Below are 24,551 nucleotides of genomic sequence, written 5' to 3'. Positions count from 1 at the left end.
AAGCAAGCGTCTCTAGCTGGAGCTGTTATTCTTCGACTTTCCGAAGGGGGAAAAAGTTTAAGAAAACCAAGGAGCTAAAGTGGGTTGAGAGGTTGGTGGGAAGAGCCCAAAAGAGGGGTAGAAGGGGAGAATTTTTTAAATGGGGAGGGGGGAGAAGTTGAACCTCAAGGCCCCAAACTTTTCATACTTGAAAATATTTCCTTGTTATAAATTAATGCATGAAATGATCGTTTCTCTCCTTTGCTTTAGACATGTCTCGGGTTAGTGTTAGTGGTTTATTCTGAACTACATTCACTGGAGGCAAGTTAGTGGGAGAATCATTTAATTAATGAAAGAAATGAAGAAAAGAAGTAAGGAACTAACAAAGAGTGCTAACCATAAGCTAGGTTAGCACTCTCAGCGTTTTCTGGGTATTAACTCATTTCATCATCAAACCACCCTGTGAAGCAGGTACTATTTTATTCCCATGATAGATAAGGAAACTGAGGCAGAGAGGTCAAGCATCTCACTCAAGATCACAGAGCCAGTGAGTAGCAGTCTGTCTCCTTGGTCACTCCGCAAGGCATATACAAAATCAGGACCCAGACCTGGAGGTCTGACTGGGATCATGCAGTCTCTTTATTAGACCTTTCTGCATCTTGTAACTTGTAGAATATTTCTGCTAAAGTCAAGACACTAACCACTGAGACCCACAAAATGTTTGCATGGTAGGATTTCTCCACTTGCTACGGCCTGACAAAGTGCTGTACCAAAAGATGGACCACGTGCTGGATGAGAGGTGTCAGCCCTTGGCAGTCACACTTGTCATGGCTGACAGCTCCAGACACTACCTGAAGCAGCCCCTTGACACATCGCTCTTGACCAGCTTTTATGACATGTCCACATAATGCCTAGGGAGAGTCCACCAGCTGTATGAGACACCATCGTTTCTATGTGATTTACATGAAGTTGACTCCAGAAAGTACAAGTCATGGTACTTCTGTATGAAAACACATTATGCCCGTGATGCACCTACACACGAAGCTTTTGCCAAAATAAGTTTGAGCCCATTGTGTAATTATACTCAAAACAGCAGAAGCAACAACAAGAAAAAACCAGCTTTGGGGCACTGACTCAGGATGGGGAAAAGACAAAGAAAACACCACTGTGCTCTCTAATGACCCTGTAGTACTGATTCGAATGGAGAGTTTTCTAGTTCAGCAACAGTACGGCAACTTGTTATTAATGAATGCAAGGAAGCCAGTTTCCTTAGCTGGAACCAAACCATAACTATTAGTAAATAGTTTCCCCGCTTCCCCCACCACTAGCTCCCGCCGGATAAAAATAAAAGCAAAAACACAACGCAAGAAGCAGTACCAGGAGATAAACTCAGAGGAAGGATTTGCTAATATTAAAAATGAATGTCAGAATACGGTCAAAAGATTTTGTGGAGTTTCTTCTTGTATTACTTTTAGGACAGATTCTAAGCCTGAAAAATGAGATCATCTGTCAGAGTTCTCATTCCTTTTGTGCTTCTAATGAGCCAGAGTCATGTGACAGCCAATGATTTGCCCAGGGAGCCAATTACACAACCAGAATTAGGGGATTTCAGAGTTAAATCATCTTCAATTCAAGTGACCAAAGAAACTTCACTTTCAAAATTCCCCCTAAGTTCTTATAGATTTTTGGAAAATGTTTTCTCTTTTATTTTGCCACATACATATCCAGATACCAATTCTACATTATTACTGGGGAAACTACAATAGGTAAGGAAAAATTAAAAATTAGAACACAAATGTTTGTTAAGAGAATTGCACTCAAAAACAAAGTTTCAGAAAGTTTCATTCTTCCATATTTATGAAACCTAACTACAACAAGCAACCAATTGTCAATCTGTTGGAAGTAATTTTTCATTAATGGCTGTATTTTATATTCAGATTTTCGACAAATACTGTTGGACTCTGCTGTGGACAGAATTGTGCCCCTCCTCTAAAATTCATACATTGAAGTCCTAATCGCCAATATAACTGTATTTGGAGACAGGGCTTTTAAACTGTATTTGGAGACAGGTAATTAAAGTTAAGTGAAATCACAACAGGGTCCCATTATGATAAAATTGGTGGGCTTATAAGGTCCCTTTTTTTCTCTCTCTCCACATATGCACATACTTTGAGCCATGAACAACTATTTGCCCAGATGTGGTGTTTTCAGAAATGGGAAAGACTAGCCAAGGAGCAGACCCGGGAGGTGAGAGACACTGTTTGGAATTGCCCTTGCACTTGCTTCTGTCTAGGACGCTGATCATCATACTGACCATGAGACTGTTCTCTGAGGTGAGACTATGGATGTATCATAAGCATCAGATTCAGTTCCCATGAGACTCCTTGGATGTAGGTTAGTGCAGGCTGGGGCTGAGCTCCTCCTGCAGACCTCCTTCTGGGGTCAGCAGTATCTGTCACTGGGCAGGTGTCAGGGGAGTATCAGGAAAGGAGAGCTTGTGAACTTTGTCCAATCCTCACCTCGCATGGAAGGGCTGGATCACAAATGAACTGAGGACATTCTCTAACTGAGCCATTACACGACTCAAGAAATGAGGGTGAGGGGCTTTCTAGAGTGGATTTTGCCCTACCTGTTCCTTTCCCCTCATAGAGAGGGCGCCACCACCATGGCGGTCTGCTAAGACACAGGACTTAGGAACGCCCTTGCCAAAGACCTTGAAGAGACAAGATCCTTCCTTCGTCTTTTAAACGGTTACTCAGCTGTGTCTGACTTTTTGCAACCCCATGGACTGTAGCCTGTCAGCTCCTCTGTCCATTGAATTCTCCAGGCAAGAATACCGGAGTGGATAGTCATTCCCTTCTCCAGGAAATCTTCCCAACCCAGGGATCGAACCCAGATATCCTGCATTGCAAGCAGATTCTTTCCCATCTGAGAGCCACCAGGGAAGCCCCTTTAAATTGTCTAGTATTGAAGAATAAGCTACAAACTTGAGACATGTATTTTTATTGACTATCATCCTAACAGCAAAGAATACTCTTGGTTTCCTTCCAACTTCCCTTCTTTCCTCCCTAAATAGCTGTGGAACCTCAGTGCTTAGTGAGATGGAAGTTTGCACTAGCATTGTGGTGTAGAGATGAAGAAATATGGTGAGCAGGAGAGCTGCCTAAAATCAGGTAAAACCAGAAAGTGTGAGTAGTTTATGGATATAGGGGATGAGGGAGGGAAAGGCCTCCAGCATAACCCCTAGGTGTCTGACGTGCAAAAGAGAATAAATAATGATGCTGTTTCCAGGGAGGAGAGAGAGAAAAGAGAGAAAAAAAGACCAGTTTGAGGAGGGGAGGTCATGAGCTCCATTTTGGATATGTTGATACCCATGAAGAGATCTGAAGGATGCAGCTGGATATACAAGTCTGGAGTTGAAAGAGGGATCTGAACTGGAAATATATATTCATCATCAGTCATCTGAGTGTAGAAATGAAAGACCGCCTAGGGGAGAATTACTGAGGGGAAATGTAAGAGGGCCTTGTGAACATCAATATCTCTTAATTGGGTAGTAAAGATGAGCCTGCAAATAAGGCTGAATAGAAAATGTAAAAGATGAAGAAAACTAGGAGAGTGTGGTATCTTGGAAACCACAGGAAGAAAGTATTTCAAGTAGGAGGGCTGGCTTATGGCATAAAATACTTCTGCGAGTCTAAGCTGAATGTGGACTGAAAACTAACCCTTAAATTTAGCCATATGGAGACCTGGTGACTTTGGGAAGAATTCTTTCCAATGAGAGAAGGCAAATGAGACTGAGTGGAACAGTGAATAGCATGTGAGAAATGGAGCCAACAAGGATGGGCCCCTCCTCATTTCCTTGCCAGCTACTCCCTGCTGGTCACAATTATTCATAAGTAGTGGTCAGCAGCTCCCCTCATTATAGTCTTTTCTATAAAGATCAATATTACCATCAAGAGTAACACTAATCAGGGCAGTTATGTAGGCTCTTCGTTGGCTTTTGAAGATGTTCACCTTTGATGGAAGAAGTCTGAATGGCTTTGATGTCAGTGATGACAGACGTGGATGCTGACTTGCCCACCTTCTTATACTCAATCCCCATTGTTAGAAGGTTGAACACAGGGTTGGAGTGCAGCCCATGGCCATGGAAGTGACTAAAACTTCAGTTGGGATTTGATGTCTGACCCTCTTTGTTCTCCTATCAGCAGACAACCCACGGAAATCTCCCATTGTGAGTAGCAAGTAAATAAGGAACCAAGCAACAGTATCCCTGTTCTGTGAGCCATCTGACATAAGGGGACAGGGGAAAGCAAGTGTGTCCTCCAAGGACAGATCAAGGAAGCATTCTTTCACCCAAGGCCAGCAATATAAATCTATTCATAGTACAGATGCAAGTTCCGACTCCAAGGGGAAGGAGTAATAAAAGACGGGGCCATTAACTGGAGAATGGAATGTACATACCAAGGAGGGTGTCCTCGAGAAATGATTTTAAAGTGAGAATTCTGTAGTTTGGCACAGATTAGAAAGGATATTTATAGCCAAGGAGAATGGAATCTTGGAAATGGCTTAGACATCAGAGGAACAGGAACAAAGGATGAGGCAGTCAATTCTAGCTCCAGGGTTCCTACTGGTCCACAGTCTCGAATTGGTAACCTCAAATTTGAAAAAGCTCTGAAAATGGAAAGATTTTTCCTTAACTCATTTGGCAGTTAATTCTGACTTGACCCGAACACATTTGCTTGCTAAACCTAGTCTGAAAATACATGAATACAGTCATAATTATCTCACTTCAAGGTGAATAGTCATCCGTGTTACTGCAGAAATACTAATGATTCCTGAGCGCCACCTGGACCCCATGGGGGTGTTAAGCACTATAAAGCAGACAGCACTGAATTATCTTTCTGAAATATGGAGAATTCTGAAATACATCTGGCCCTGGAGATGTGGGTAAACCTTGTGGACCTGTAGTGGGAGGGGCCAAGAGGACTGTCTTCATGACAGTGTGAGAACCATTAACACAGAACAGATGTGGAGTTCACAGCCTGGGCAGTCCACCTTCGTGGGGCACATGTGGGGCCTGCGGTCACTGCAAGGGGCTGTGAATCAGCCTGGGACTGTGTTCTTGTAAGAGGAGGGTCTAAGGGGCCCTGATGGTTTCTAGTTAGGAAACCCATGTTCTTTGAGAGCCTGCAGCATGCCAGGCACAACTTATTACCTCATTTGGTTCCTCACGCCAGTGCTCAGAAGGGAAAATAAGGATCAGAGAGTGAGGTCACAGAGTAAATGGCTCAGTTGGGGATCATACCAGGTCTGAGCGACTCTAAACCCCACTCGTTGCCCATTATGCCATGCAGATAGCTTATGGAACGTAAGTCAATGGGGCTGTGGGCTAGAGAGAGCAATTACAGCTAACTGTCTGTATTCTACATGCAAGCACCTTGTTTAATTCTCAAAATTAAACCAACCAAGCTGGGTTGGCGTACTATGACCCCGTTATTTTCTACAAAAAGAAACCAAGATTTAGAGAGGAGAAGTATTGTGTCCAAGACCTTACCAACCTAGTAAGTGGTGGAGCTGGATTTCAAACCAACATGCAGATGTCTGCAGAGCTGGCCCTGTTCCCCTGTATGCTATGCGTCCTCATGAACGTAGATTGCTGGTGCCAGTGGCTGAATATTTACACACACACACAAATATAAACATACAATCCCTTTCCTAAGAGCCACGTGATTACCCAGAGTTAAGTGTCAGTGGCCTTCTGGGATCCCTTTGACAGTGAAAGGATAAAGGTTATAGTGATGGCCACAGAAACCTGGTTATTATCAGGAGATAACATTTCCTGTCACTTTAAATGAGTCAGAGACCTCCAGACACTCCAGCAAGTCTCCCATTACACAGGAGAACAGCTTTAACATCAAAAGGGAAAGAGATATGGGCAAAAGATGGGGAGATGTGCTTTTCCTCAGCTGCTGATGGTTGGTCAAGAGAGCCTAATGGCTTATTAATAAGAAGCAATTAATTGTGTAGCCAGCCCAGTAGTTCTAAGAAATGAAATCCCTAATCTGATACATGAAGGGCATCAGGGATTGAATAACTGTTAAAAAGTAGTTTCTGGCACTGCTTTGCATCAATAAAGATGTAAAGAACAAAAGAATAGTGTGCAACAACTGCAAGATCGATAGACACCTGAAATACAAAAGCTGAAAAAGCCAAGAAGCATGGAACCTAGTAAAACATTACTATTTGCCTTCCAGAGAGAGAATCAGAATCATGGAGACACAGAGTTGGAAGAGACTTCAAGAGGTCATCCTGTCCCATAGCTTAAATTCTCCCTGGCTGAGGACAGTCTCTTAATTGAAGATGTCCAGAGAATTACAGACTCTCTGTAGTTCCAGAGAAATGGGAGAATGTGCATTTACTTATTGTGGGCACTGAACATCTAGTCCTCTAGGAGCAGTAAATCGGAGTCCAAAACAATGGAATACAAGGAATTTCTGGATTCATCAGACCTCTTCTGATGAACAAGACTAACATCTGCTTGCATTCCAAGAGAAATCTTATAAAATCAAAATTTCAGCCAGAAGAGATCTGGAGCCTGCATCCTGGTAATTCTTATCATTCTAAAGCCAGAACGTCTAAGTTTCAGCCACTTAAATGAAAGGATGCAGAGACCGGCTGGGGGAAGCCTGTGGTCAGTGTGACAACCTGTACTGCTTGGCAGGAAATAATACCCATGTAGAAGTGATATTCATAGTTTGTGATCATAACCTAAAAGAATCCCAATGCCAGACTGAAATTAAAAGACAAGCACACATACCCATCTATACACATTTGGAGACTCCAGGAACAGGGGAGCAGAGGATAATAGCGTTTGTACAACACCACCAGTTCACTGGGCTTCCCAAGTGGCTCAGTGATAAACAGTGTGCCTGCCAATGCAGAAGACACTGGAGACACAGGTTTGATCCCTGGGTTGGGAAGATTCCCTGGAGGAGGAAATGGCAACCTACTCTAGTGTTCTTGCCTGAAAAATCCCATGAACATAGAAGCCTGGCTGGCTTCAGTCCATAGGGTCACAAAGAGTCAGACACAACTGAGTGGCAAATGTTAAGATTTCCATTTCAAGTGAATTTACACCAGCAACGTGCCTGCATCCGAAATGTCCTCAGTTCCTATTAATAAAGGTAAAAGAAGATTCTTAGTGAAGTGTTTGGCATGTTTTAAGATCTTTGGAACCCTTGGGAACACTAGTCAAAATAATGGAACAGATCTAATGATTTCTGTATCATGTAAAGCTGGTTGCCTAGAAACATATCCCAAAGATTAGCTTTTGTCCACAGTCTGTATTTCCAAGCCTTTTTCTCTTGTCCTTTTAATCAGAGAGAAGATATGTACAATTTATATCTAATCAGACATTGTTTCATTTCTAGATGCTTTTTAGGGAAGTGTCGAAGAACTCAGGTCACCTAGAGAACTGTTTCATTGGTTGTCAGAGCATTTCTGAGAGGTTAAATACATTTGGTGGTTAAGTATTGCCATATTGGTGTTGTAACTGATGAAACGGAATCAAAGACGCAGGTTGAGACCTACATTTGTAACAGTGATCTCCTTTTACAGTCTAAGACAATACCTTGGTAAGAACAATCCCCTTTGAGGACTTGAAGCTGCCATGCAAAGGCCATTTGTAATGAGACTTTTCCTTTAGTTATGAGATTATCTTCTAAATTAGTCAAATTCCATGGGCCTTAAATATAAAACTGGTGTAACCTAATTTTAATATGGCAGTGCACCATACTATGTTTGAAATATGTGCAAGTGATGGGAAGTTAGCCCTGTTCTTTGAGAGAGTTGGATAGCTATTTGTGCCCAGGCAGCCTAGCCCCTAAAAGACTGATCACTCTCTATAAGTCAGGGCTCAACCCTGCTGACTCCATAAAAGAGGACTGGTGACTATCTCTGGGATGCAGGAGACGACAACAGGATATGCACTGCCCATGTAGCTACGGTCACACCTTCTGAGATCCAAAGTGCTTCCACCCTGGAGTATGAAAGGAAAGGCCTGGCTTCTCTGGAGACACGTAGTTGGGACAACTCATCAAGATGCATAGTACTCTGCCTGGATGGGGAGAAATCCTTCACATTTCTCTTTGACTATGCATTCTCCACTTTCTCCCCTGGGTCATGGAAGGGAAGGGTGTGACATTAAAACGTGCTTTGAGCTTTATCATGTCTGTGAGTCTGTGGCTTGGGGTAAAGGCTCACTCACTAAGAGGGAGAAAAAGCTGTTTCAAATTCCAAATCCAGACTAGAAAGTTAATCCTTGATTAGACAAATGGTAAGATCCATAACAATCAGAAATCATACCCAGAATCCTACCAAATTACAAGGTCTTGTGAACCATTATGTCTCTTAAGAGGAAAGGAATGAAGGACTGACTCACTTCCATTTGGCTTCTTGAGAAGGATTGAAAATAATACAATGAATTCTTCCTACAGAGTTGTTTTCCCCCTCTCTATTACTCTTCTTGTTTGGTGTTTATGTGAAATTGCTGGAAAGAGCCACTATTAATGAATATACACTGAGTGTCAAAGATGTGCTAAGGGGATTTTGAAGTACCGAAACATGATACTGTGACCCAACAGATTAATGCAGGCACATACTTTATTCATATGTAGGCTCTGATGTTTTTATGCATTGAGCCCATCCCACAAATCAAATAAATAAACAAATACAGTTGGCAATAGCTCATGTACATCTGTGGATTATATAGACAAATTGCAAGTGGGAATGAATTTTTTTTCATATTTCACCAAATTTGCTAATTTTATGATGTGGAATGCCTTCTTTTTCTGAGGGTTTAAATGTTAAAAGTCTTTAGATGAACACAGTATAAATTAATTGAATGCTAGATTGGAGAAAGACTTGAAACCTTACACAATGGTTATTTTTTCCCAGTTGAGTCACAGAATGAAATAGCATAAGCCATCTCTGATTTTTGAAAGTATAAGTTGAAGTACTAAAAAGATGAAGAATCCTTCATTGCATCAGGCTTTAAAGTTAGAACCAGAGATAATGAACAATTAGAAAAGTAACAAGAGGAAAATTTATGAGACTATAACCTGAAACTATAGCCTTAAAAAAGGAAAAGAGATGAATCAAGCACACAAGTTATCAGGCAACGTCCCCAAGCAGTGCAACTCTGGTGTTCTGGCCTACCCAGAATTTACTTTCCCTTTTTCCGCTAACCATACCTTTGATTTCTGGGAGGAAACTAGAAATCTCAGGGCACTCTGACATTAGGCATACTGCTACTGTAGGCGTGCGATACAAGCTTTTATCATGAATGTATTCGCTCTCCCTGGCAACAATGATTGGCTCAAGGATAGGCACATGACTCTATTTTGACCAGTCATAACCAGGCCCAGAAGCTCTTTGCTGAATTCAACATGAATCCAGGAGGATATAAATCTGAAGTTGTTGGGGGTCATCATAAGAAAAGGATTTATCTAAGAGTGAAGTCAACAAATGGGAAAGTAAGTGAGTGAGACTGAGTCCAAATACATTTTAACTCCAGGATCCAGCCATGCCTAAAATGTGCCTAGATGATGATAATGATTATGATGATACAATCTATTAAAAATTATTTTTAACCTAAGTCATTGTAGAGGTGGGTTATCTTTCCCTTGTAACTGAGACAGTTCTAACTAATACACTCCAAAATTGTAGTGAGTCAGTGAATATAAAGTCTGAATCTGTTGTTCTGGTAGATGTCATAGAAGAGCTCCCATCTGTGCCCCAGATGAACCAAGACTCTTCACTTGCTAAGTCCATGTGCCAAACCCAGAGTCAGCTGGAGGTGGAAGGGTACCATGAAGGATTACAGTCTTCATATTGAGGACAAACCATTTCCAGGCTAAGATGATTTGACTCAATTAAGAAGCTGAAGTCCAAATTGACACAGGTAATCTCTCATTTATCCACTGCCAATAGCAAATGCAGAAAAGAGAAAATAGGAATGGAGACCAGCTGGTGGACATGTTTTGGATTTTCCGAGCATCAGCACCGTCTAAGATGAGGCAACATAATAGATTGTAGAGGTTCCAGGTCAGCAGACCAAGCACAAACTTCCAGGACGCTTTTGATGGGCAGGTTTCCCTGGGTTGTTTCCACCACTCCATCAAGTTTCCTCTGACCTCTGTCTGACATGATTGACAAGTATCCAGAATTTTACAGTGGAAAAGAAGCAGAGAGAAGGAACTCCTTTCCTTTGATCAACTGGGTACAGTTTTATAACAACATGTCAAGAAAGAGCTGCTCTGTAAAACAAAAATATAAGCCAAGTTTCTGTGTAGGAGGAATAGGAGGCCAGGACAAGAGCATCAAAGGGTGTTCTGTGCAGAGAATCTAAAATCTAATTGTTAAATGTTGACATTCTAAACAGAAAACTGAAAAGGAGAACAGGCAACAGATGAAATATGAAGAGAAAGATTTTTAACACAGGTGAGAGGTAATTGAAGTCTCGAAAATATGATCTAGGATAATGATAAAAAGCAAAGTGTCAATAAAGGCTTAAAAATCCAGACAGATTCAGGAGACATCCCTGGATTTCACATATTCTATATGATTTTGAGAACCAGATCTTCCCCAGGGAACTACTTACTCATCCATTTTCTTTACCCCATCTAGAAGAAGCATAGACTTTAAGCCAGCCTGGGAGTTTCTCAAGGGCAGAAGAGATTTCTTTTTTTTCCCCTAAACCCAGGACTTTTCATGCTGCTGCTGCTAAGTCGCTTCAGTCGTGTCCGACTCTGTGCGACCCCATAGATGGCAGCCCACCAGGCTCCTCCGTCCTTGGGATTCTCCAGGCAAGAACACTGGAGTGGGTTGCCATTTCCTTCTCCAATGCAAGAAGGTGAAAAGTGAAAGTGAGATCGCTGAGTCATGTCTGACTCTTTGTGGCCCCATGGACTACAGCCTGCCAGGCTCCTCTGTCCATGGGAGTTTCCAGGCAAGAGTACTGGAGTGGGGTGCCATGATGGCTGTCAAATAATGTTGAATTAATTAATTCCAAATGGAAGTGACAATGGCAGTCTGAGCTAACCCCTAATTTTACTGATAAGAAACGAAGGGCCAGAAAGGTGAGGTGTTTAGCTCAGTCACAGAGCAAGTTAGAGGATCTTCTAAGACAATAGTTGGATATTCCCAAGCTTAGAGAAAAAATGTTCATATGCCTGGGAATGTATCCCGGATGGTAGTGACTCTCCTAAAGGCTTAGAAGAATGTTATGGAAGAGGGTGATAGATATCTCATTAATTACTGGAAAAAGAAGATTCCTTTCTGTCTTGTTTTGCTCACAGACAATTGAAACAAGGACAGCAGTGAACTTAGGAACAGAGAACAGAGTGAGCAGGAATAAAAAGAGTCTTCTGCAGAAAGTCCATTTGGACAGAAGCATCTATATATCAGCCTGCTGGTAAGCCAGTGGTGTTTATTAGTGCCTTTACCTGGACCCTGGGTTAGGGACAGAGGAGGAAGCCAGAGAGACAGATGACCGTCCAGGGGAGTGGGAGACCTCACATACAAACACTGGTTTAATTCCACATGGCACGTTATGTGGAAATTGTTAGACTGGGACTACTTCTGTCTGCAACAGTATCTAAGCGTGTAGCCCTCTGCACATGGTAGTTGCACATCAGCCACTGAGGGCTGAGGATGGAATGATCTCCAAGTTCCCTTCTGGCTCTAGCATTACCAAATTTTGAGTACCATAAGGATGTGGCATAATGGCCTATTTAAATCCAGTTGAGGTTACTGGAATTGTCCACCCTGACTTCTTCTTCTGCTTTTACTGACAAATGAATGTAAACCTGAAATTCATTATGTTTCCAGAATGCCTGGGATGCTGAAATTATTCATATTTTAATCGACTTTTAACAAGAATGGGTAAAAAAGAAAATTAGGACAATTAAGAAATAATGAAGCCATTATAAAAACAGTAATGATTTAAAAGCAGGTAAGGGAATACTCTTATTGGAAATGTTGAATACCTGCAAATGAGAACTGAGATGACAAGCACACGGTGGGAATAAGGGATTTCACTGATGCACAAACAGAACCATTTATAATAATTCCTTCCCAAAATTGAGGATAATGCAAGTGTTCTGATTATTACTGGAAATGTATATTCTCTTGAAAATTGACCATCCTGCAGAATGTTGTATATTATCTCTGAAGATGTCGTTAGTGCTTTGCTCAAATGTATTCTTTTTAAAGAGAACAACCTCCTAGACTTGTTCTTGTAAATCGAAATATACTTTTGAAAACTACTAGAATCAGAGTTGCTCTCTTAAAAATCATAATAATAAATAAGTCAGGGTGTGATGCTAGCAGCTGTAACGAATCTCGGGCACTTGCTCACTCCGGACCCGTGTGAACATCCCTGTCTGGGAAGTATACCTGGGGCCACTTCTTCTATGCCATGATTCAAGGGTCTGGGCCCCTTCCTTTATGAGGATCCCCCATTTTCTAGGCCCTCTGACTGTCTGAGTCTTAGCCCCAAAGACAGTGATGAGGAGAGGACAGAAGGTTTTATGGCCAGGCCTGGTGGTAGCCGATGTAGCTTCTGCCCACGTTTAATCAGCCAGAACTCAGTCTCATAGTTTCTCTTAGCTCTCTGGGGGTGGGAAGAAAAGCTTAGCTCTGTGCTCAGGAAGAGGAGAACTGGAGACTGGGGAACACTAGCAATCTCTGCCACAATTCAGGAATTACCACACACACACAGAGATGCTGAGGAGAGCTAGAAGACAGGCAGGGTTTTGCACTGGTCGTTCAATACACGTGCACGTCCACCCCAGTCCAACAGTCTGCAGATCTTCTAGATGGCCCTGCATGTGGGGTCCAGGTACTCTAGGAAGAGAGAAGGAGCTGGGCAAATACACCCTGACTGAGACAAGGTCCTTGCCCTCATGAGTCTTATAGTATGGATGAGGGGATAACATATGGAGATATAAATACCAAGATATCATATAATAATATGAGACAATATTACCCTGAGCTTTAAGGATAGGGTTTTGGCTTTCTTTCCACCCCTAGTAACAGGTATAGAGCATGGCATAAGTTGGCACAACATATTTGATTTCAAAATATACTATAATCAAATATACTATATTTGATTTTATATATACTATATAAATATACTGAGACAGATAGTACACAACAGTAGACTGACTGATAGAAGACATTGGTTTGTTGCCTCCATAGCATAGCCACTACTCCAATCTCCACCAAATAGTTTTCTAAAGAGGACTTTCCCCTTCTTAGATGTGTTGTTTATCCACCCTCAATTTCAGAGGTAGGCACCAGTTTAGCTTGTACTGAAATTCCTGATACACAGATTGGTACAGGTCTAGGCATGTTATCTGTTAAAGAGAGACACACAGAGAGAATGAATCTTGAAGCAGGTGCTACCACAAGAGATATTCCCTCTTTCCCTAGAGGAGAGGGAAGATGTCAGATCTGGGACAGCCGAGCCAGTCTGGTGTCCTAATGGGAGATCTCTGAGCTGTGGGGTGGCTGCCACATAGAACCCAAAGACAGAGCCTCACCAGGGCCAGGGGTTCTCCAGCATCCCTTCCCCTTAATTCTGCTTAACTCCCTAGTTATTCTAAAAGGAAGTTACATACTCAGCTCCCTGCATGGTACACATTCTGGTGGGGCCATATATTGATGTGTATTTGATTGTATTACAATGTTGTGTTCATTTCAGATACATAGCAAAGTAATTCAGTTTTACATATACCCACATATATATAGTATTTTCCGATTATTTTCTGTCATAGGTTATTACAAGATAGTGAATATAGTTCCCTGTGCTATATAGTAGGTCCCTCTTGTTTATCTACTTGATATATAGTAGTGTGTATCTGTTACAAAGCCTCTGATCCTTACAGAGAGTGATTAGGTGAACAGTGAGGGAACAGAAAAATTGGAAATGGTCCCAAAGGAAGCCTCAGTGTCCCTCTGCTAAGAATTGTAAGGCCAGGAATGGCTATTTAGCCCTGGTTGGCAATTTACTATGTAAAGAATCGGGATATGACTAGAGCAAGGAGGAATCCTCAGCACATGGCTGCCTGTTCTCTTTCCCAACTTCTTTCAGTTTTCTCTTTCTCTCTCTGTCTCTTTACACCACGCATCACACACACACACACACACTCACACTCTCACACAGAGGCTGTGAGAACTGAGAAACGTACAGACATAAAACAAATGGAACTGAAAGAAATCCAACACCACAACCCCTGGGAACGATAATGATGAAGAAAAGCTGCTGCCAGATGCATCTTGCGATGATGCCAATGATCTAATTCTCGTATTATCAAAAGATGCAGGTAAAGGCAGCCTTGACAGCAGGCTTTGAAAAATCAAAAGAGCACAGCATCACTGGAACTGTTATCTGATTTATGTCTTTTCAAAGACCAGGCTTGTGTCATATGCTGATAATAGACTCTAGCCATCAAAACATTATTTTATCTGGTATCTTGATTTTAAAGAATTGTGGAAACTAGCAAATGGAACTGGGCTATTTATACAATGTTTGAAACTACATTAGTCCACTAGGGGAAAACAACAACACATACACAGCAAATTTCAAAACCCAAACTGGATAATAATATAACAGAAAAGCAATAGCCTTGATTTTATAAATGGTCAATGATGTGGAATATAATTTGCAAATTAGAGCAGACATTTTTATTTCATAATTTCTTAATTAAAGTATGAATGAGTGATCAGTTGGTGTGTGGGTGCCCACCAGATGAGACCCTTACCCACAGGGGCTTGGGCACAACCAGATTTCAAAGCTAGCACTGCCAGCAGATGGAGACTTGTGCTAAAGAAGAATCCACATCAGGAAACAACCTCATCTTTTAAGTTACGCAGGGAAAGGAGGATCTCCTTGGAGCAGATATAACACACACACACAAGTTTTTTTTAAGTTTTCAAAAAAGTTTAAGTAATTGAACATAAAAACTCTCCAGAAGCATGACCTAATCATTTCATATTTCATGCAACTTAGAGAAGACATCTTTTTTCTTAAATGACTAGACATTAATCAAATGGACCTCCACACTTGAGAAGATAAATGCTAAGCAAAGAAAAGGAAGCCTTCTGTATATTTACTTTTTAAAGCACAGACGTTAGAAATGAATGAGATTTTTGACCATTTATCATACAGCGAGACCAATTGTCTCACAGAAATTTTTATGTCAAACCACACCTGGCTATACATGTTTGTCTCTTGATTCATGAGCTCTAAATATCACATTGCAACATTGTTGGGCTTAAGCCAAAAGTAATGTGTTTAAAACTCTTTCCTTGCAGTCTTAAATTAGCTGCACTACTAGAAGGGAAAAGCTGCCTTGATGATCCAAAACTATGGATAATCTAAGTGTTATTTATTTAGTGTTTTAAACATATTATTTAATGGGGCTGGGGCAGTATATTGACCTTCCTAACGAGGTTTGACTAAAGCCAATATTAAAATTAATGTGCCCTCCCTGAGCACACGGTGTAAGAGGAGCTGTCTCAGAAGGGTCTGTGTGGCAGGGAGAAATCAGCCTGGCAGTAAAAATACAGCCTTGGACCATCCATACGCAGATGGCCAAGAACCGGCTTCATCCCTCTTAGGGATTCCAGGAACCAACTTTTCAGACCAGTCTCAGTGTTCAACAGTCAGAATATACTGACAGAAAATAGTGCCCACAGTGGTTATAGTTTAAGGAAACACAAGAAGAGAACATACAATTTCGTGAAAGTGGCTGTAAGTGGCAAAACCAGTACTGCCCGCGTCAGAATGCCATGGTTGTTAAAAACCACTGCAGGGCTGTACTGATGCTTAGGACTGGCCGATTCCCACCGCACAGCTACACGCTCTTCTGGTGGTGGTTTGGTCACTAAGTGGTGTCCGACTCTTTGCAACCCCATGGACTGTAGCTTCCCAGGCTCCTCTGTCCATGGGATTCTCCAGCCAAGAATACTGGAGTGGGTTAACATTTCCTTCTCCAGGGGATCTTTCCAACCCAGGAATCGAACCCGCATCTCCTGCATTGCAGGCAGATGCTTTATTGACTGAGCTACAAGGGAAGCCCAAGCTTGTACATTTTCCAGTATCACATACATTTTTAAGACGTTATCAAAATGCTCGCTTGCTAACTGATCTCCCCAAAGGGTCCTGATTCTTATTCCCACGCATCAGAGAATCATGTCACCTCTCACTTCTGACTGCACAGCCAGGCCAGGCCAATGGTAACACAGGTGAAGGCTGTAATCTTCATCTTCCAGCTGCCCCATTTCATATGCCTCACTCTCCTCCTCTCCCTGGACCTCCAGGCTGAAATACTAATCATGACTTATATCATGATGTCTGCTGGAGATTCAGGGCAGATTTCAGAGTATGGCCTTAGTGAGAATAAGCCTGGGTTCCGCTTAGGAAAACTTGCCTGGTCACCTCATAGCTGTGTGACCTTGGGTGAGTTATTTTACCTTTCTCATAGTTTCTCCACTGGGGAAAAAGATAGGGATAAGGAATGAAATTACAGTCATGAAATTCCTAATATCAAGACATCCTTCTTAATAATAGAAAGGATATAAGTGGAACAGCTTTCTCGTTATTCTGAGTCTGGAGATTCTAAAACTGGATGCTGGTTTATTTAATATAATTCATCGGGATATTTCAAACTCCAGAAGGAATCTGAGAGACCAAATGACTTCATTCATCCTCTGAATAACTGGCTGCTTATGCCACTGTGCTCCACACAGAATAATCCCTACCTCAGACCCACTTTGGTGAAATCCTTTGGCCATGTCCTCTAAGATGATTATGGATGCTCTCTTTTCTTTGTTTTGAATCTTCAGCCCGAGTGGACTAGGCGAGCAGGTCAGGGAGAAAGGAACGAGGCAAGCAAAGGGCAAGGACTGACTTTCTGGCAAACTTGCCCAACTTCCATTTCAAGTTTAAGATACCAAAATAGTTCTTCAGGTATGCTTGCAAGCAGTGGTACTGCCCTTGAATATGTTCCCCTGGCTCCCATCTGAGTCAGTGTAATGAGTCTGCATTTTATAAGAGCTGAGCCTGGTCCAAATGGAACCATGTAACTGTTAGAAAGATTAATGGAGTGTATCATCCCACAGTTGACTATAAACTTCTAATTGTGTGAATCTCAGTGTGGCGTCTTGAGCTGAGTCAGAGTCTGTTTCCTTAGTCACTAATATCCACTGATATTGTTCATTATTTTTCTAATGCCAACCCTAGGTACATCAGGGCTGGGCAGATCCCTGAGGAAAACAACAACTCTTGTTGTAGGTACTTGAGAGCAGTCATTATCACCATTGCCAATTAATTCATCAATCAGTGTTTACCAAGCTGCCACAGGGACCAGCACAGAGCCCTGCTGAGCAAAGGAAGGATGAAGGAGGCTGTGTGAAGACAGAGCAGCTGCAAGCAAGAGCCAAGAACTCTCTTTCCAGGTAGGGACTGCGTGACCTCAGGCAACTCACTTACTCCTTTTAGCCTTAAACTGGGAAACAAGGCACCAGTCAGGCCACCTACCTAAGGAATAATGGATCCAATGTGTATGAACAAGTTTCAAAAACATTAATTTTGACAAAAATGAAAGCATTCATCGTGACCTATGATAGAAAATATACTAACGAGAACCTACTATAAAACACAGAGAACTCTCCCCAGTGTCCTGTGGTGACCTAAATGGGAAGGAAATCCAAAAAAGAGGGGACATGTGTATATGTATGGGCTTCCCTGATAGTTCAGCAGGTAGAGAATCTGCCTGCAATGCAGGGGACCCTGGTTCAATTCCAGGGTCAGGAAGATCCCCTGGAGAAGGGATAGGCTACCCACTCCAGTATTCTTGGGCTTCCCTGATAGCTCAGACAGTAAAGTATCCACCTGCAATGCAAGAGACCTGGGTTCGATCCCTGGCTCGGGAAGATCCCCTGGAGGAGGGTATGGCAACCTGCTCCAGTATTCTTGCCTGGAGAATCCTCATGGACAGAGGAGCCTGGTAGACTACAGTCCATGGGGTCGCAGAGAGTCAGACACGACTGAAGTGACTGAGTATGCACACACATGTATGTGTATAGCTGATTCACTCTGTTGTACAGTAGAAACTAACACAACTTTGTAAAGCAACTATACTCCAATAAAGATTGTTTTAAAAGAAAATATAGATCCTATAGCACTGAGAACAAATCTGGTTAACAGGGGTGTATTTGCACCTATTTTCTTTCTTATAAATTCACACTCCTCTCTTCCCACATTTCCCATTTTGAGTGGTTTCTCCACCTAAGCACCCGTATTCTCTTTCAGCTTTAAGATCAGGTGTGGAGGCTTCTGTAAGCTGTACTTGCTCTGTCCTTGACAGAACCACGTTCTATTAAAAGAACTGTCAAAATAAAATAAAATAAATAGAAGAACTGTCAAGTGTTGGCCCCTGGTTAAGATCAAGGGAAAGCTTAGAGCAGACTTCTTTCCCCCACCCCTCCCCACCTGCTCTTTCCCCGAGTCCCTCTCTTCCTGCTCCCCTCAGCTTCCTCTGAACAGGAAACACAGAGCTCTCAGCCACAGGATGCCCCGCCATTCTACAGGACATGGACCTATGAGCGGAAGTCATCACCACCGCTGGGTCCTTCATCCCAGGCACCTACTTTTATAAGTCGCTTTTAATCACTTTGCAAAAATGTCCCTCTCTCCTTCCTTAAAGCTACATTAAACAAACACACTCATGTTCTGAACAGCCTTTACTTTCAATAGATGAAGGAGAGAGAACTATTATCTCTGTTGTTGCAATGGGTTGTGAAGCTCTGGATGGCATCACGCTTGTTGTCAGATGAGACTGTTAGTCTCCAAAGTTAATGAAGTTGCTGAGGTTTTGAGGATCTGGATGCTGGCAGAATTTGCTCACACACACACACCCCTGCCAAGTTGGATGGTTAACTATCTGGGGAACAGTAAATATAGAACACACAACTGCAGCGTTAAAAAGGATGACGGTTGCAGTCCTGTATAGCCAGCATGTCCCCGTGTGTCTACAAAACTTCCCTTTTGACTAAATGGGGAATAATAATGTATATGCCTTCCTCAGTCCTGAAAAGAGCTTTGCAGTTGCTCTCAAAAACACTGGGGCATTTGCCTACCACCTCATTTATAAAAAACTAATTTATGCTCTGTAGATCAGATAAATGGGTTGATTAGGAACAGATCTGTATAGGTTTGAATCTGCCCTTTGAATGATGGAAAAGCTTAAGCTTATTGCACTCTGGAGTTTAGAAGAAACTCTGATTCCATCACATGTCTCCAGTTGCTATGATGAGGCCTGTGAAAAGGCCATCCCAAAGAAGCCTGAAACTAATGAATTGGCAAGAGACACAGTATCACATTTTATCAGCAATGTCCATAAAGCTCTCTACCAAAATATGTGAGGGTTGTGTGTTAGCCAAGATGCCTTTATATATCACTAAAGGATGACAGCCAAGTTTGGGTCTTAAGACATCACCAAACGTTTTCTGTTGCTTTCCCCAAGGACAAGTATTAGTATGAGATTTGGCCCTGCTGGAGTTACTCTGCTGCATGAGGGGGAAAGAAGGTTTCAGGAGGGAAATGAAAGCAGGAGGAAATAACAGAAGGGGAAGACTCTGAATACCAATGAAATCCTGCCATTCCCAAACATGGTTTTCTGTCAAATCTGGACCATGCAAACTTTGGTAAGTAAAGAAAATTCCCTGGGTGCTCCCAGAATACAGGAGGAAAGGGTCAAAGCCCAGAGATGCAGAGAAAAGGGCCTGTGGCAGCTGAAGGAGCTGGGGTTTTTCCTTTCATCCTTGGCGTATAAATTGTGGAGGATATGAACAAACAACAAAAAGCCCAATGAGACTATTTATGAGGAGCTGCAATAAAACCCACACAGATAATGTATGACAGAGAAGGGGAAATGAACTTTCCCAAACAGAGTGCTACTAACATGCAAGTTAACAATGCCCCCGTCAGACCCCTTGGTGGCTTTTCAGGACCTGGCTTTACAGCATTGTTTCATTTCATTGGGATGTAAATAATTGATAACTTGAAGGGACTTGAGAAACCCACTGCAACTGAACACAGATATTTTTTATGACATCAATTACTGGGCTAGTGACTTGATGAGAAAAGGAAAATATTTCAAACCACACTTTAATGATCTCCACCAAGAACCCCTAGTGTTCCAAATGAAACGTGGGTCTCTGGGCCTTGATTTTTTTTTTAACCTCCATTTTCCTCCTCATAGGGAATATAAGTTACAGCTGAACAGAAAAGATGGCTAATTATTTTCGTGTCTGTGCTTTTCAGTGGTGGATTGCAGGCTTCCTTATTCTAATAGAGAAGGAAAAGCCTGGGAGAGCAGAGGGCTTGAGGGGAGGTCCCCTGTGTACCCCTTCAGGGCCACATGTTACATGACAGAAGGGTTGTGGAGTTAGGCTTGGCAACCAGGACTCCGACTGTAGTTGAGATTGTCATTTATGACATTACAACACCGGAGCACGTTAAAATGATATGGGAAGCGGTACCATTAAGGCTGTTGAAAGGAAGTCAGAGTTCAAGTATTTGTGCACGAGGTACTTTATGTGGTGACGACTTCTGAATTTATAGTTGTCAGGACGGGAGCAGAAATGTTGATTTGGCCTGAGAACGGGTCTGTTCACGCTTGTGTCTAGTTGATTGTGAAGTCCAGTTCATTTTTCTTTCTTTCTGGCAGAACTCTCACAGGGCGGCTACTGCTTCATGAGAAAGGTCCAGAACTGCATCTGGAGAGTTATCCAAAAGCCCAGATGATGCAAAGAAGTGGGAGGTGTGCTGAAGACTCACCACCGCACATGGGTCCTCAGGGAAGAATGCTTTGAGGTAACGTCAGGGTGGGGGTGGCGAGGGCCTGGGTATATCTCAGAATGAAGGCGTGGGCAGTAGTTTAGATGCTTCAACAGTAAGAACAATACAATCCTCTTCTTCTATGATTCATTGCATGCATTTGTGTCTACTACAAGTCAAAACATATACCTTGAAATATCATTACAGGAAACGTCTCCTGGAATCATTATAATTGAGGCTTGGGTGTGTTTCTCCATTACCAGCACCACCACTGTTGGTCGGCATTTCTTCTTTTCTTTGGAAAGACCTGAAATAAGAGAAGAATTTTTTTTCGGTTGATGAGTTTAGGACTTGAGAGATCTGCTGCACTGCTTGTTCTCAAGTTGGAAAAGATACTGGCTGGCTCCTGGGCCAGAAGACTGAAACTCTCTGGTTTTAAAGCAATGTAATTCTAAGCTTCCACCTCTTGTGAAGAGCTGTTCATTGACTTGGCTCATGAACAGCAGAAAGGAGGGGGCCGGTGAATGGTGCCGTGAAAAGAAGAATTCTTTCTCTGCCTTCCAGTTTTTTGATACAAATATGCCCTTGTTTCTGTAGTTTCATTTCCTCACCATTCTTCTATGCCTTCCTAAAACTCAGCATCATCTGATGATGTCAATAAGCTACAGGTGTAAGATCTTCAAGATGTCAGCAGCAAAATGCTTCTTGTGGCTTCCTTTTTGGTCTATCTTGTAAATGGCACCATGGAAACTTTAGTCTATTTTTCTGTCTTTCAATACAACTGGGTCTACTTAAGAAAAATCTCCAGATGAAATGTATTGAGATGTTCCTAAAATGCCTCCTATTTCTATTGCACAAATGAAACTTAATTCACAAGTTGGAAGTAGCTGTGGAATAATTGAGTCTTTTCAGATTGAGCCTGTACGTGTCAGTTCAGTTCACTTGCTCAGTTGGGTCCATCACCAAGTCCTGGAGCTTACTCAAACTCATGCCCATTGAGTCAGTGATACCATCTAACCATCTCATCCTCTATCGTCCCCTTCTCCTTCTGCCTTCAATCTTTCTCAGCATCAGGGGCTTTTCCAGTGAGTCAGTTCCTTCGCATTAGGTGGCCAAAAGATTGGAATTTCAGCTTCAGCATCAGTCCTTCCAATGAATATTCAGGACTGATTTCCTTTAGGATGGACTGGTTGGATCTCCAAGGGACTCTCAAGAGTCTTCTCCAACACCACAGTTCAAAAGCATCAATTCTTCAGTGCTCAGCTTTCTTTCTAGTCCAACTCTCACATTCATACATGACTACTGGAAAAACCATGGCTTTGACTAGACAGACTTTTGTTGGCAAAGTAACATCTCTGGTTTTTAATATGCTGTCTAGGTTTGTCATAGCTTTTCTTCCAAGGAGCAAGCGTCTTTTAATTTCATGGCTGCAATCACCATCTGCAGTGATTTTGGAGCCCCAAAAAACAAAGTCTGTCACTGTTTCCATTATTTCCCCATTGATTTGCCATGAAGTGATGGGACCAGATGCCATGATCTTGGTTTTCTGAACGTTGAGTTTTAAGCCACCTTTTTCACTCTCCCCTTTCACTTTCATCAAGAGACTCTTTAGTTCCTCTTCACTTTCTGCCATAAGGGTGGTGTCATCTGCATATCTGAGGTTATTGATATTTCTCCCGGCTATCTTGATTCTAGCTTGTGCTTCATGTAGCCTGGCATTTTGCATGACGTCCTCTGCATAGAAGTTAAATAAGAAGGGTGACAATATGCAGCCTTGGCGTACCCCTTTCCCAAATTGGAACCAGTCTGTGGTTCCATGTCCAGTTCTAACTGTTGCTTCTTGACCTGCACACAGATTTCTCAGGAGGCAGGTCAGGTGGTCTGGTATTTCCATCTCTTTAAGAATTTTCCATAGTTTGTTGTGAGCCTGTAAGTGTAGGTCAGATTCAGTAATGAAAACTGATCAATGGAGTAGACATTTCATCACAACTGTGTTGATTTGGGACTGCTAATTTGTCATTAATAAAGCATTTGGCTAGAAAACAAAGTCCATGTTTGATGGTCTGGTAACTTTTTTCTCCCATTTTATGCCACAGTAACTGCCCAGTCTTACTGTTGCCCATTATGCATGTGTAAAGTTTTATGGACTAAGTAATGTCAAATGACACAGTGTCAAGTATATCTAGAGACCAGTTGGGAGGGTTTAGAGGGAAATGAGAGCTGTGTGGTCTATGCCAGCCTTGCTTGCAGTTTTACTGGGTACTGATCCCTTTTTACACACTGATTTAGCATACTGAATTACAATGCAGTATTAAATTTAAACACCAGTCGAGAGCTTCTACCTCAAAGGTTGCGCTAAGTCACAGCCGTTTTTGACTTGATGGTCTCTGCCTCCCTGCAGTGGGTGCTTTATTAGAATTGCTCCTTTTAGGAATTGCAGTCAGCCTGCAGTGGTGGACACATGGTGCTTTATAAGCATCTGGAGTGCTAGGACACAAGGAGTGGTTTGTATGACAAAAATATTCACAAAATCACAGTCTATAGAGGAACCGCCTGAGGTCATTCAGTCCAGTCTGCTGCCTCTGAGGGGGAACTGCATGTGGAACATTCTGTAAAATCTTCAGAAAAGGGGATTCCAGACTTCCTGGATAGCAAAATTCACTGTACAACAACATTCGCTAGTGCCTCTTCAAAGCCCCTAATTTCATGCTCATTTCCATTTCTCCCAAGTGAAGGGGTATCAAAATCCTCCATGGTCTACCACAGGAGGAGGTGGAGTATAGTCTATTGGCTGGTCCCATTACTCCATGGGAAATAGATGGGGAAACAGTGACAGACTTTATTTTGGGGGGCTCCAAAATCACTGCAGATGGTGACTGCAGCCATGAAATTAAAAGATGCTTGCTCCTTGGAAGAAAAGCTATGACCAACCTAGACAGCATATTAAAAACCAGAGACATTACTTTGCCAGCAAAGGTTCGTCTAATCAAAGCTATGGTTTTTCCAGTAGTCATGTATGGATGTGAGAGTTGGACTAGAAAGAAAGCTGAGTGCCGAAGAATTGATGCTTTTGAACTGTGGTGCTGGAGAAGACTCTTGAGAATCCCTTGGACTGCAAGAAGATCCAACCAGTCCATCCTAAAGGAAATCAGTCCTGAATACTCCTTTGAAGGACTGATGCTAAAGCTGAAACTCCAATCCTTTGGCCACCTGATGCAAAGAACTGACTCACTGGAAAAGACCCTGATGCTAGGAAAGATTGAAAGCAGGAGAAGGGGATGACAGAGGATGAGATGGTTAGATGGCATCACTGACTTGATGAGCATGAGTTTGAGCAAGCTCCAGGAGTTGGTGATGGGCAAGGAAGCCTGGCATGTTGCAGTCCATAGGGTCCAAAAAGTAAGACACGACTGAGCGACTGAACTGAACTGAATTGAAAATTTTAATTAGGTATAATGCATTACACCTCAGGTGTTATTTATACAGCTTCTATTTGTTGCATCTGCACCAGGGCTATTTTTGTGAATGAAATTTGTCTGAACTAGAACTGGAACTGTTTCGCTTTTTTTTTTTTTTAGAATCGGGCAAAATGGATTGAGTTCTAGAGTCTCTTTTTAATAGATATCAGTTGCCAGTATTGCAAAATACATACTATACTCCTATG

General features: G+C 42.2%; 1 long non-coding RNA gene across 1 annotated transcript; it reads left to right on the top strand.

Moving 5' to 3' along the window:
* Nucleotides 1-19,571: 19,571 nt before the first annotated feature.
* Nucleotides 19,572-22,934, top strand: LOC147378610 (uncharacterized). The gene is made up of 2 exons (XR_015152925.1): nucleotides 19,572-19,752; nucleotides 20,778-22,934. It is a non-coding gene; the product is annotated as an uncharacterized LOC147378610 (long non-coding RNA).
* Nucleotides 22,935-24,551: the final 1,617 nt, after the last annotated feature.

The sequence above is a fragment of the Bos grunniens genome, chromosome 2, assembly GCF_055505025.1.
Source record: "Bos grunniens cultivar Pamir isolate PY7600 chromosome 2, Bosgru_T2T1.0, whole genome shotgun sequence".
NCBI classification, from domain to species: Eukaryota; Metazoa; Chordata; class Mammalia; order Artiodactyla; family Bovidae; genus Bos; species Bos grunniens.
Note: the sequence above shows the minus strand (reverse complement) of the source record. Positions and strands in the feature narration are given on the sequence as shown.